At 42.6% G+C, this 13607-nt stretch overlaps 1 protein-coding gene and 1 long non-coding RNA gene across 7 annotated transcripts in view; one reads left to right on the forward strand and one right to left on the reverse strand.

Moving 5' to 3' along the window:
- LOC308457563 (uncharacterized protein) overlaps positions 1–13607 on the forward strand; it is a 280871-nt gene that overhangs the window by 128379 nt on the left and 138885 nt on the right. The gene's annotated exons all lie outside the window — the stretch shown is intronic.
- LOC308457569 lies at positions 862–10036 on the reverse strand. 2 transcript variants are annotated; one of them, XR_013977004.1, is made up of 6 exons: positions 9490–10036; positions 7865–8007; positions 6020–6078; positions 4391–4538; positions 3174–3438; positions 862–971 (listed from the first exon to the last, which is right to left on the reverse strand). It is a non-coding gene; the product is annotated as an uncharacterized lncRNA (long non-coding RNA). The 2 variants fall into 2 exon arrangements; XR_013977005.1 differs by having other exon boundaries at positions 4391–6078.

Consider the following 13607-nt stretch of genomic DNA (forward strand, 5'->3'; position numbering starts at 1 on the left):
TGCAATTTATTACTACCCAAAGGGGATATTATGATATATATATATAGAGAGAGAGAGAGAGAGAGAGAAATATGCTAGCAGCAGTGCTCTGTTGCTGCCATGGGCTAGACCTCTTATTCAGAAACATGCCCCTCCTTAGCCATGTGAACCGCTCTGCCAAATGCCTGTGAGGAAGGAGAGCACAAAGCAAATGAATCTATTTCTGTGCTTCACCACAGAAACACGAAGTTTTTCTCGTAAACCCTGCGAATGAATGTGGAAGCAGAACAAACCGAACCAAAACAAACACCACTTAAATGTGACTGCCAAAAGGCTTATATACCTGAAAATAAGCTGCATATGCCCCAAATTGCTCAGCCTTTTGCCCCAGGAGGTTTCATTTCAGAAGATTTGGATAATGAGAATTACATTGCCTAGACAAACCATTTTTCTTCCAAAGTATACTTTATCGATCCTTTTTAATTTTTTATAAGCCTTTGGAGAGGAAGGCTGTTTTAACTACATATATGAGGAATGAGAATGAGGTCTTTACGTGAACACCATGAACCTTGCAGGGGTGGCCCATGGCATGGAAAGAGCAGCGCAATCAGCGCTTTCTGCCCACTTACCACTGTGGTGCAGAACTGAAAGGGCTCCCATGCTTCACGGTGAAGAGAGCCTTACAGTGGTTACAAGAAATAGAACAGCATACTGCAAATGAAGGGTGTGCATTTGTTTCAGAACGAGTGGGAAACTGAACAGAACAGGACCCGTTCAGCCCAATTTCCATATGTTGGGAAATGAATGCAGAGGGGTCTGTTTGGGAACCAATTTCTTCCATTTGTGGTTCTGCTGTGGTGTCAGGACTGTCTTCAACTTCCCTTTTTCTTTTGACAACTTCTGACACTGGACACTCCCGGTGGCTGCCATTTTGTTCTTCCTAGGATGCTCTGGATGTTGTTCTGAGGTGTTATTGGGAATGGGGGTACTGGCTGCTGAGACAGAAGACAGCTCATTGCACTACTTGCCACCATTGCTTTTGCAAAAATTAAAAGAGAAGGAAAGAGAGAAAGAGTAAGAAAGAACTCAAGATGAATGCGAGTACTTTAACAAAGTAATTACTAATGAATAAAACATGAAGCAAACCAGATTTTGACAAATGAAAGGCAAACCAAGTAAGAGTTTCAGTAATGGGTATGGATGAAATTCTGAAACGAACATACAAAAATTCCTTATACATCACTCTTGTGAAAAAGGCATAGCTGAAGTAAATTGAAGAAGAAATGTTTCATTTTCTCTCTCACTCTTTCTCTCCATGACTCTTATAGTCATGCATTTGCTTCTGTTTCAGAGCCTCTGCACTGGTTCTCACAATCCCATGTACCGGTAAATGTCTTATTGTCAATAGAAATCACAAAAGCCATGAGAAACTCCCACCACTATGGACTAGTTTAGACTAACTAGTCATCAGGGACGGGCGAGTCTGTCTCTTGTTTTCTCATTTTTCAGTTGTAAGTTCAGTTGCCCTCATTTCTGCATCAGTTTTCAAAGGGAAGCCCATTGCAGTATTCCAGCGTTGGAGTAAACTACTGTGGTCAAACTTGCCCAATCCTGTGGTCAAGCGTTTGCATGTTACTCTCACAGATGTAAGCATTTTAATGCACACTTTACCCCAGTATATGCATTTTTGTACACATTACATAGTTGGAGAAGGGCAGCACATATTTTGGATTTTGAAAGATGTGTTTGTGTATTGTTTTGGAACGTTCATCTTTAAATGTGAATGGAATCAAATTCCCCTCCATCCCCGTGTAATAGTCAGGGCTTTTTTCCACCAGGTACTCACCGGAACTTAGTTCTGGCACCTCTCAGGTGGGCACCATTGCCATTCTAAGAGAACAAGAAAGGTGTTCATGGTGAGTTCTGGCACCTCTTTTGCTAGAAAAATAGCACTCCTCCAGAGCCTATACCTGCCCACAAAGGTTGTGGGTTTCATGCCTATGAAATGTGCCAAATAGGCCTGTGACTAGTTCGTTGGGTCATGGCTGTCCTCCAGGCCTAAGTAAAGGTAGTTGCAACCAGGGGTGAAACTAGGCTTTATTTCCCTTGGGTCAAAGACCCAGTTGGAACCCCCATGCTTAAGCTTAAGGGCCCCTAATCTCAGAGGGGCCCCAGAAGTTACTTTACTCCACATTGCTTTTAAAAAAAATGGGTCGAGTAGATGCAATTAGAGTTGCAAAAACTTGAAAATTGTAAGGCATAAGAAACTTTTGTTCATACCAGTGACTTTGACATGTGAGATAATCCAGTACAGTGGTACCTCGGGTTAAGTACTTAATTCGTTCCGGAGGTCCGTTCTTAACCTGAAACTGTTCTTAACCTGAAGCACCACTTTAGCTAATGGGGCCTCCCGCTGCCCCGCTGGAGCACGATTTCTGTTCTCATCCTGAAGCAAAGTTCTTAACCCAAGGTAATATTTCTGGGTTAGCGGACTCTGTAACCTGAAGCGTATGTAACCCGAGGTACCACTGTACAGCAATTTAAATCAAAATCTGAGATCACAGAAACATAGAGTTGGAAGGTACCCAAGGGTCATTATCTAGTCCAGCCCCCTGCAATGAAGTAATCTCAGCTAAAGCATCCATGAGACAGGAATCCAACCTCTGCTTAAAAACCTCCAAGGAAGGAAAGGAAGTAGTTAATGTAGCAGGATGTAGTAATCAACTTTTTTTTAAGTTGTGTGGTGATCTGTCGTGGAATCACCCCATTGAATAAGATAACAGTGGTTACCGAGACCTTGTTGTTGGTTGCAAAGGGGTCTCCATAACAGTTCAAGCTTCAGGGCTCCAAAACTGTAGGTCTGCCACTGCACAGGAGTATTTCCAAAGTTAGACAAGGCCACCCATAGTTCATACCATTCTAATACAACGGTGAAGGAACTGCTTTCATGGAGGGGAAGGAATCATAAGAACAAGAATATGGAACATGAGAACCCTTCAGAATGGGAGAAGTGAACAATATTTACTTCATTCATTTCATACCATTTGGATTGCAATTTCCCGGACACTTAGCCCTCCGCAATAAGCATAATGGGATTACTGAAATGTGGGTTAGTAGCTGGCATTACTGGTTATATCACCTGCAATTTAAGATAATGGGCCTTGAGGAAGAGACCTAATTTGAAAAGAACTGACCTACAAAGACTCGAGTCATCTGGAAGGCAGTTTCTGTCACCGCTGCCATTAAGCAACATTGCTCTTAACGAGTCCAGGCCATTGATGCAATCCACAGGGCACCGCTGGTGCTCAGACATCATTGCCCTGCATAGACCCCCATGGAAATGAATACAGATGGGCAGCTTCTGTGCTTAGTGGATTGCTTCCAATGTTTGCTTAGCATTTAATTCCGTGCCAAAGCCCACATTCGCTTATCATGGCTTTCCAGAAATCGGAGCCATTGCTACAAGAAGCCATGGGGAAGAATTGGAGACTTGATTAGTAAAGCTAACAATAAATAAAGGACTAAACTTCGATTGACAATGTCAACATACAATACGTAAAAACACCCACTCAGATATTCATACTACATAGGATGGATTTCCCTATGTCCTTTCCTTTAATTAAAAACCCATGGTTTTTTGGATCAGGGTAATGAAGCTGTGTGAGGGGTGATTTAACCCTTTGCCTTATGCAGTTTCCCTGACATAAACTGCATGTATTTCCCCTTCCTCCTCCACTGCTAATAGCTTCAAGGGGGAAATTAAGTTGGGAGATAAGGCATGGAGAAAGCAATTAATTCACTCTTCCCCAATGGTCCAAATATGACTACATTATGACTGTTTTTAATGAAAGAAACAGATTTTTGGAAACCCAGATCTCCTGCAGCACTTGAAGTCTGACTGAATTCAATGAGGCTTACTCCTAGGTAAGTGTGTATAGAATGCAGCCTTAATAGGCTTCTGCTGTCCTCCCTCATATGTCCTGGCACTGTTCAATTGGTTTGCCACATTTTTTATCTTCCTGCTTTCCTCAGAAAAATATGTGTAAGGTTCCCAGGAGACTCCAGATGCTTCCTGTACCCATGGGCAGAGCCAATCTGGCATTCCTGCGAGTTTTTGCACCATACCAACCTCCCCACTGCCTCGCCTCTCCCGGGACGCAACATTGACCCACCTGCCAGGAAAGTGCCCTAGTAACTTGACCCCATTTAAAGCAACAGCCCTGTTCATTCATTCAAAGGAACATGTCAAGATGCAATGCTGAGGTGGGAGGATTGGGCCTCTCCTTGACAGGCAAATTATCTTGTGTGTTTGATTTACATAGACACAAGTGTTTGTGCCAACAGCCTTAAAAATAAATAAATCAGACCAACAAATCTAAGTTGCCATTCTGAAAACGAATCCAATAAACACCTTCAGCTTTCAAACACTCTCAGATGACTAAATCAGCTTGCAGGAATACTAGCAGTCTATGCAGCCCCATGAGGAGGATTGAATGTAGAAAGAAAGTCTTCCTTATAGAACTGCTGACAAGTTCCAGATGGCGAATTGAGCAATGCACCTTAAAGAAAGAAGGAAAGGGAAAAAATATACGCTACCACATTGAACAGTTTTTCTCATGAGTAAACATATGCAAGGATAACAAAGAGACAGATTGATTCCCACTTTTTTTTACACATGTTCTGTATACAAAGAGAACTAATTAGGCCCATTGAAAACTTTATCTGCGCATACTAGACACTGATTAAAAGGGAGGTTTTCAGTTTTTTCAACGTAGAGTGTGTGACATGCACATTCTGTAGTGTACATAAGATTGGAGGTGCTGCAGGAGGTTGAGAAACTGTAGACGGAATAAACCCTTTTATCCACAGGATTAGTGAAGGACTTGTATTTAGGAGTACGTTTACAAAGCACACAATGACCACATGAATAATGTCCCTTGGGCATAGTTGCACCCATGCTCTTGTATAGGTATTAGTAGAAATAAACCAATATTTATTAATAATGCTGTGTTAACTTTTAGTCAGAACAAAAACCAGGAAGTTCTGCTTTTGCCATGCAAATTCTTTTGTAATAGAGCTTTCTTGGTTAAGGTTGCAAAGAAATGAGAGAATAAGCTCTTGATAAGGCAATCATGCTGAAACATGTTAGGCACATATCTACAATAAAACATTTCCTCATTTTGGCATATTTGAGATATTTCTCTTTATCAACTTTTAATAAGAAAATGAGAAGGGAGACTACAAAACTGAGACTTTCCTATTGTTCTGCAGACAATCACAAGGAACAAAAAGCTCCTATCTTATCGATGGTAGACCACTTGGAGGTATTTTGTTTTAACAAGTGGCACATAAATGTTGTTAAAGAAGATAGACCTTCCTTGCTGATTTGATGACTGCTGACAGATACCCTCTGTCTTCGAACTTGGTCTAAAGAGCAGCAGCTTCTTGCTCAAAATCAGAAACTGATGAGGAATAACAAAGCATTTACAAGCCCATTTCAAACCTTTCCACTCAATACAGGAACAATGGGGAGAGAGGGGGTGTTCTAGGCGTGAGCAGGGATTCTGAGGGCAGGGCCAATGAGCATTTGTGTATGGCCTCTGTCTCCAGTTTAAGCTGCCGTGCATTATTTTGAATGCATGAAGAAGATATAAGAATGAACTCTACATCTCCTACGTGCAGCACCTGCTGCATCTTGATTGAGAAGCATCAACATTACATTCATGCCTTCTGCTATGTTGGCAAGAACAATACAGTTCCACGTGATTCTGAAGAGTCTTGCCTTGTGCAGCTACTATACAGCATGCTCCTTGGAGGTCAAATCTCCTCAGCAACACCCCTCTGGTCAAATAGGAGGTGCTGCTGGTGTCCTCCCGCCCTTGTTCCCAATGGATATCTTTATCTCCCCCCCCCCCCCTTGTTCCTGATGTAGACCTTCAGCCATCCTTTCTTCCCTGGCAGGGATGAGGCTTGCCTCAGGTGGCAAAATGTCTTGGGCTGGCCCAGGCATCCCCGCCCACCTGCCTACCTTCTTATTTACAAACATTTCAGGGGGTGGTACTGGCTCACAGGCTTCTCCTCCTTAGTCTCAGTGTTGCCCTTGTAGAAATCAGCAGACAGGAAGACAGGGACAAAGGTAGAATACCGTATTTTTTGCACCATAACACTCACTTTTTTCCTCCTAGAAAGTAAGGGGAAATGTCTGTGCGTGTTATGGAGCGAATGCCTGCGGGTGGCGGGAGGGATCTGCTGCAGTCGTGAGCAGAGGATCCAGGGTTCCCCTTCCTTCCCTCCTCCGTGGTTACAAAGCATGGATCCACATGGATCCTCAGGATTTTTGCATTGGGCTACTCCAAACTCACTGTCAGATCACATGTCTGTGGCCACAGCATGAACCACAAAAATCATATATCCACTATTTCGTTTAGAATATTTTTTTTCTTGTTTTCCTCCTCTAAAAACTACGTGTGTGTTATGGTCTGGTGCGTGTTATAGAGCGAAAAATATGGTGGTTGGTTTCAGCTGTCATTGGCTCTGGCTTCATCTTCAGTCAGTCTTTCTGCCTTCCGACCTATCAGTCCCCAAAAGCCCCAGCCCCCACTACTCAGCAGTCTTGAGTACAGTGGTACCTCGGGTTACATACGCTTCAGGTTACATATGCTTCAAGTTACAGACTCCGCTAACCCAGAAATAGAGCTTCAGGTTAAGAACTTTGCTTCAGGATGAGAACAGAAATCGTGCTCCGGCGGTGCGGCGGCAGTGGGAGGCCCCATTAGCTAAAGTGGTGCTTCAGGTTAAGAACAGTTTCAGGTTAAGAACGGACCTCCGGAACAAATTAAGTACTTAACCTGAGGTACCACTGTACTGTCAATGTCTAATGATTGCAGAGGAAGGAAAAATATAGGGGGGCCTTTTTCTCTGTAGAAAAACTCTTTGCAAAGGACTGTATAAACAATTGCATGCAGTCATATCTGCAGCATAGTCTTTTCTGGACCCATCAGGTGAGATTGTTTATGTCTCTCCTCTTAGAATTAGGCCCTATGTTGTACGTGATCAGGAGTGTATATTTTTTTCAGAGGCTTTTATGAGCTCATTTCTCCTCTTTCCCCTCACACATTCTGCCAGTTATAACTACTGCATGGAAGCTACTATAAATTGCAATGAAAATGCTTTTGCTTTCAGGGATATAAATCTACATTTGAAAATGGGGAAAATGGGATTATATTATTTCACAATGGGCCCTATGTGTATCAAGGCTGCCACTTCTCAGAGTTAAAACCAGCTATAATGTATTAACATATGCAAAGTAATTTAAATGTATGCAAATTGTCCATTGATTAAAGGTGAGGCTGTGACCTTAGAAGATGTAGTCAGGGGACAAAAGAATACTGGGTCAGTTGATAGCTAGTTATTTTGAAACCATTTTGTGTAAGTGTAATATATGAAATCTTGGCTGTTTTAATTTAGAGAGATGAGGGTTGGGTCATTGGTTGGTTGGTTGGGACTGAGTGTTCATTTTCGTTTAGTAACTGGTTGGTTGCCATAATTATTGTGTTAGCATTCCATATTAAAGCCTGCCTTTTTCAGTTTGGGGGGTTGGGTAGAGTTGTTAGCCATTCATTGTAATTTTGGGTTGTTGCTGTTTCACTCTAAATATAAATGTTGCATTAATCTGATAAGAAAGATTATCAGCTTTGGGGAAGCAGTTTCCACTTTTAAGTTTTCCAAGTGAAGCAATACCTTGTCTGTTCCAAGTAGGAAACAGTATATCAGACCAAAAGCTTAATTAACTTTTTTTTTTTTAAGTGAGTTACTCAGCAACAGAGCCCTGTTATCCTTTAAAGACTTTAAGATGCTTCTTTAGTCAATCAGGGGAAGCACTTACTTGCAAACATAACACACACAAATTCCCATTGAGCTGTGAGCGTGGCCTTTTTATAATTTAAGCAGTTAAGCATAATAAATATGTCTTGCTTTTAGTACTTCTCACAGACGAGGTTGACTTTGCTGCTCCCTGTACTGGCAGTCCTAGAATGATTAATTAGGCATAAATGGAGGATGCAAAAACACGTGCTCGTATAGTTTATTATAATAGATATAATTGAGAAATATATTTTAATTGAAATTCCAATCAGCAGCAGCACACAAGACAGGAGAGGACACTAGCTAAGAGATGCATTTGAAGTTTCTTTTAATAAAACCCATTACAGAAGAGTGAATAGAGCATGGAGCGTATGGGCTAGAGAAAAGTGCGACCCGAGGTTTTCAGCAGGACTTTAGACAGCCTATTCCACTAGTATAGTCAAGGTGACTTGTGATGGAACACCACTCCAACAGTCTACCTTTTATCAGCCTGAGGTTACAGCCAGATGGATGTGCCTTCAAGTGCCACTGGGACCATTTCAACCCTTTGGACTCATTCAAGCCAGTTACACATTCTCACATAACATCCCATATGAATTTAAAGTTCAAGAATGGGGCATCTGTAAGCTATTAGGTCTAGACAAATGGTTTTCTGCACTTGCTATGGGGCTTTCCCAGACAGTAATTGCCCACATGGACTGCAACTCCATTGGCCATGCTGGCTGGCACTGATGAGGGATGGGATCCTCATAACAGAGGGTCCTGGTTGCGCGCGGGACCCAAGAGCTCACCTGATAGGGTTAAAATGGGGGGGGGAGGAGCAAGAAGTCCTGGCCATTCCCCTGGGATCACACCAGGCGATTTTAGCCAATAGCCAGTGGGTGGCGTGATCCCAGGGGCTTTAAAAACAGCAGTGTGATGCAAGGAGGGGCACTTGCTTCGCACTGTTGAACACTTACCCACCCTCCCTAGTTTAGTTAGAGTTGCTTGGCCTTGCTTTGGTTTGGGTCGCCTGTTTTAGAACAGGGGCTGGGTAGGAATTTTTCCATTTGGCAGATTGGCTTTACCCATTTGGTTTTCACCTACCCCTTAGCAAATCGTCACAGTCACAACTTGTAAGGTGGCGGTTAGGCATTAGTTCAGTTGGATTGTGGGGAGGGGAGGTGCGGCCACCACCTGCCCCTCCAGGAACTGGGTATTCCGTTAAAGGAATCTGGGGGTCCTGGATCTCATCCTAAGTCCGCTTGAGGGGCTAGGGCCATGCCAGGACCACAGGAACCCCGGGGTGAGCTTAGGTTGGTCCTCATCGACCTAGCTCCCTCGTTTGGTTTACTCCATTTGACGATCACCCTGAGAGGTGGAGCCAGTTATAGTGGGGAGTCAATGCCTAAGCCAATACCGCTCACGTGATTGTATTTCAATAAAGTTGTGGCCAAAAATTTTGCCCAAAAACTTAAACTAATATAAGTGTCCGTGTGTATTTATTTTGGGGGTGGGTCTTGGGGCCTCGAGACGCAATTGTGGTCCACAGCATCTAGAGACCACCACGTTGGCTGCCCTTGTCCTCGGAATTATGTGCATTCATCCTTCCTTTGGGGCACATCTTATATGGATACATGGAAGGCTGTTACCTTTCCAATTACCTACCTCAGCAATTTGTCCCTACAGGCCAGCCACATTGCCTAGAACAGGCTTTCCTAAACTGTGCTTGCTTGGGCTGATGGGAGTTGCAGTTCAAAACATCTGGAGGGCAGCAGGTTGGCAAAGCCTTCCCCAGGAAGTTTGCCAGCAGGCTTGTCTTCCCCTATGGAATCAACACCCTCCAGTTTATTATAAATGAAAATGGAGATTGCATTTCTAACGATTATGACTAGAAGGCCGTGATGAAAATAGATTATATCTTTTGCCAGTTTTCTCATAAAGCTATAGCATAACTCTGACCTTAGAGACAAAAAGAAATAAAAAACTACATTGGTAGCAGTACTTGTGTGTTCTTCTCCCAGTTGACCTATCCTTCATTAACACAACTAATCCTTTAAAAAAGCTATTGCCATGTTTATTTGTGGCCATCATGACATCCTCGCTCATTGAGTTCCATATGTTCTTTTCCGAAACAGTCTCTCAGTTCTCACTTGATGACCTTGAGTTCTTGTATTTGTGCATGTGTGGGAGAGAGAAGAAAGCATATTTCTGCAGTCACACTTCCCATACCATCTTACATTACATTCTCCCTTCACTAACCTTATTTGCAAAGGAACCATTCTCAACAGTTTGACGGGGAGGAGTGGGGAATCTGCGGCCCTACAGATGTTGTTGGATGTGCTGTAGCATACAGTGGTATCTCAGGTTACATACGCTTCAGGTTACAAACTCCACTAACCCAGAAATAGTGCTTCAGGTTAAGAACTTTGCTTCAGGATGAGAACAGAAATCATGCTCTGGCGGCGTGGCGGCAGCAGGAGGCCCCATTAGCTAAAGCGGTGCTTCAGGTTAAGAACAGTTTCAGGTTAAGAACGGACCTGCAGAACGAATTAAGTACTTAACCCGAGGTACCACTGTACATCCTAATTCTTTCTTAGGCTGCAGAGCTCTGCATAAGGGGACTGACTTTTGGGTAGACAAGAATAGAATGGCATTGTTAGTTAAGAACTGATTGATTCCCTTGGATCATTTATGTTACCTTCTTTATTTCCAATATATCCTTTTGGATATATGATATATTTCCAATTTATCATTTATGTTACCTTCTTTATTTCCAATATATGCTTTTGGAAACGGGCAATCAGAAATGTACAGACTGTTCCAAATTCAGACACACCCTCTCTTTGTGCAATTATCATTAATTTAATCCCTTTTCTAAGAATTCTTAACAAGCCTTTCCCATTTTTTACTGTCACGGCATATTGAGCGCATATTATTTACTGTGATTGTTCTCTTCCACTGCAAGCCTGCTTTCTGTGTCAGTAAAGCCACATCAGAACCTATCAAAGCACATATGGAGGTAGGATTATTTGACATATGGTGCTTTGCATGTATTAAGCTCTCTCTCACACACACTCAGTTTTTTGTCAAGTTTGAGATTTCTCAGACTTTTTGTGGGTTTTACTATACTACTGTTCCCTCACTTGCATAGTATGCCAGCTCACCTTTCATTATTGTTTTAAATAAAATTTATTACATTTTATTCTGGGGTAAGATTTTGCTAGCGTCTAACCCTGCTGTTGAAAGAATTGCACTGGCTGGCCATTAGCTGCAGGGCTAAGTTCAAGCTGGTTTTGGTATATCAATTCCTGTACAGCTTTGGACCAGATACCTGAAAGATCGTCTCACTCCTTATATACCCATTTCCTCATTGAGCTCTGCAGGTGAGAGCCTTCTGCAGATAACATCTTATCAGGACATCTGCTCTGTACAATGTTGGAGTCTGGCCTTTAGTGACCTGCCCCTTGGAATCAGCTCCCCTTGAATATTAGACAGATACAGTGGTACCTCGGGTTAAGTACTTAATTCGTTTCGGAGGTCTGTTCTTAACCTGAAACTGTTCTTAACCTGAAGCACCACTTTAGCTAATGGAGCCTCCTGCTGCTGCCACGCTGCCGGAGCACGATTTCTGTTCTCATCCTGAAGCAAAGTTCTTAACCTGAGGTACTATTTCTGGGTTAGCGGAGTCTGTAACCTGAAGTGTATGTAACCTGAGGTATCACTGTACTATTGCTATTGTCTTTTCAGCACGACGGAACTGCTTGCTCTCTCAGCAAGCCTTTTAAGCCAGGGGTGTTGAAACTTTTTTCAAAGAGGGCCAGATTTGATAAAGTGAACATGCATGAGGGCTGACCAAATTTGTTGAGATTTTTAAAGGATTTAACCCCAAAGTTGTTGACCCTTTTTTTAAGGATTGAAATTGTTGACCTTCTTTATAATTGAGGTTGTTGAGCTTTTTTAAAGATTTAACACCAATGCTGTGGAGCTTTTTTAGGATTGAAGTTGTTGTGCTTTTGGGGGGATTTCCCTCCAAAGTTTGGATTTGGTATCCCACTTTATCACTACCCTAAGGAGTCTCAAAGTGGCTAACAATCTCCTTTCTCTTCCTCCCCCACAACAAACACTCTGTGAGGTGAGTGAGGCTGAGAGACTTCAGAGAAGTGTGACTGGCTCAAGGTCACCCAGCAGTTGCATGTGGAGGAGCGGGGATGCAAACCTGGTTCACCAGATTACGAGTCTGCTGCTCTTAACCACTACACCACACTGTTCAGCTTTTTGGGGGATTGAAGTTGTTCAGCTTTTTTCAAAAATTTACACCAGGAAATAAACTGCCACAGGGGCTGGATTAAATCGACCAGTGGGCTGGATTAAGCCCCTGTGCCGGACTTTGAACATGCCTGCTTTTAAGATGAGCTCTTTTCCAGGCTGGGAATTATTTTGAATATTTTTTTTATTGCTTTATCACTTGTTGCTTTCTGCCCTGGGCTCCTCGTGGAGGAAATAAATTGAATAGCTAACTAAATAATACATAAAAAAGAAAGAGGCAGATGAGTGTGATTAAAAAAAGATCAAAGTACTAAACAAACTGCATTTTTATGGGTTGCTCCACCCCTTTGTTTAACCTACCACTATTTAAAGTAATGTAATTAAATATTAATAAGTTGCCTTAGACAGGTAAAACAATATTTCAAGTTTCACTTTTTCTCAACCTCCTCCTAAAAAAACCCCCACAACTGACTTTATTTACAAAGCAGAAATAAAGAATTATAATCACTCTAACGTCCAAAGCCGTTCTCATTAACTTCAAAAAAGCATTTCAGACTCAGGCAGGACGTTTTAATTCTATGCATGCATTTTCCTCAGCTCTTTCATAAACATTCTGCTTATCTGCATAATAACCGTAACAGGGTGCTAAGGCTGAACTAAATGCTGTGGTGCTGATTCCTGTCTTAGAACACATGCTGTTGCCAAGCAGGTGCAAAGTGGAGGTTGCTGGGAAGCCGGATGCAAATAAGCTGAAGGAATCCACCCGCTTTGTAATCTTGGAAGAGCCAAAGATCACATGCACACCGCACATCTAAAGCGTATTTGTACCACAGCCATGGCTCCTTCCCCTCAAAATAATACTGGAAACTGTAGTTTTTATCCTCAAAGAGCTACAGTTCCCAGCACCCTTAACAAAGACCCAGGATTCTTGGTATAGGGGAGCCATGTGCTTCAAATGCATGGTGTAGATGTGCTCCAAGTTAATTTCCCAACCATGATGGTCAGATAAATTCCTTTAATAGGAACAGGCCGGTCCTACTATTAGGCCGAGTGAGACAGCTGCCTCAGGCGGTGAATGCTGGGTGAGCAGCGCAGTAGCAGTGTGGTGTTGGAAGGCAGAACTGTGTGTGTCATGTGGCATTGCCTGCATCCCCTAAGCTAGCTTGCCAGCCTGCCCACTTCTGAATTGCCACTGGTCAATTGGCCACAGAGCAGTTAGTTTCTGTTGAGGGGGGAGGAATGGGGGACATGGAAGAAATGTAGTACGCCGCAGAAAGGCTGGCTGGCTGGCTGGAATCCTGATCCAGAGCACTTTGCGCTGTCAACATTTTATTGCAAGTCCCATTTGTTTACTAGTGTATGTTCAAGACAAAAACAGTTGAACTGAACCCTTCTAATAAGCACACCCAACATGTAATAATAGATATTAGACACATAATGGTCACATATAAAGGCTTAAAATGTGAAGGGGGATTGGGGTGTGTCTTCAGTACCTTCTGGACAATATTTTAATCTAA

This window comes from Podarcis pityusensis (assembly GCF_964106645.2).
Source record: "Podarcis pityusensis genome assembly, chromosome: 10".
Lineage (NCBI taxonomy): Eukaryota > Metazoa > Chordata > Lepidosauria > Squamata > Lacertidae > Podarcis > Podarcis pityusensis.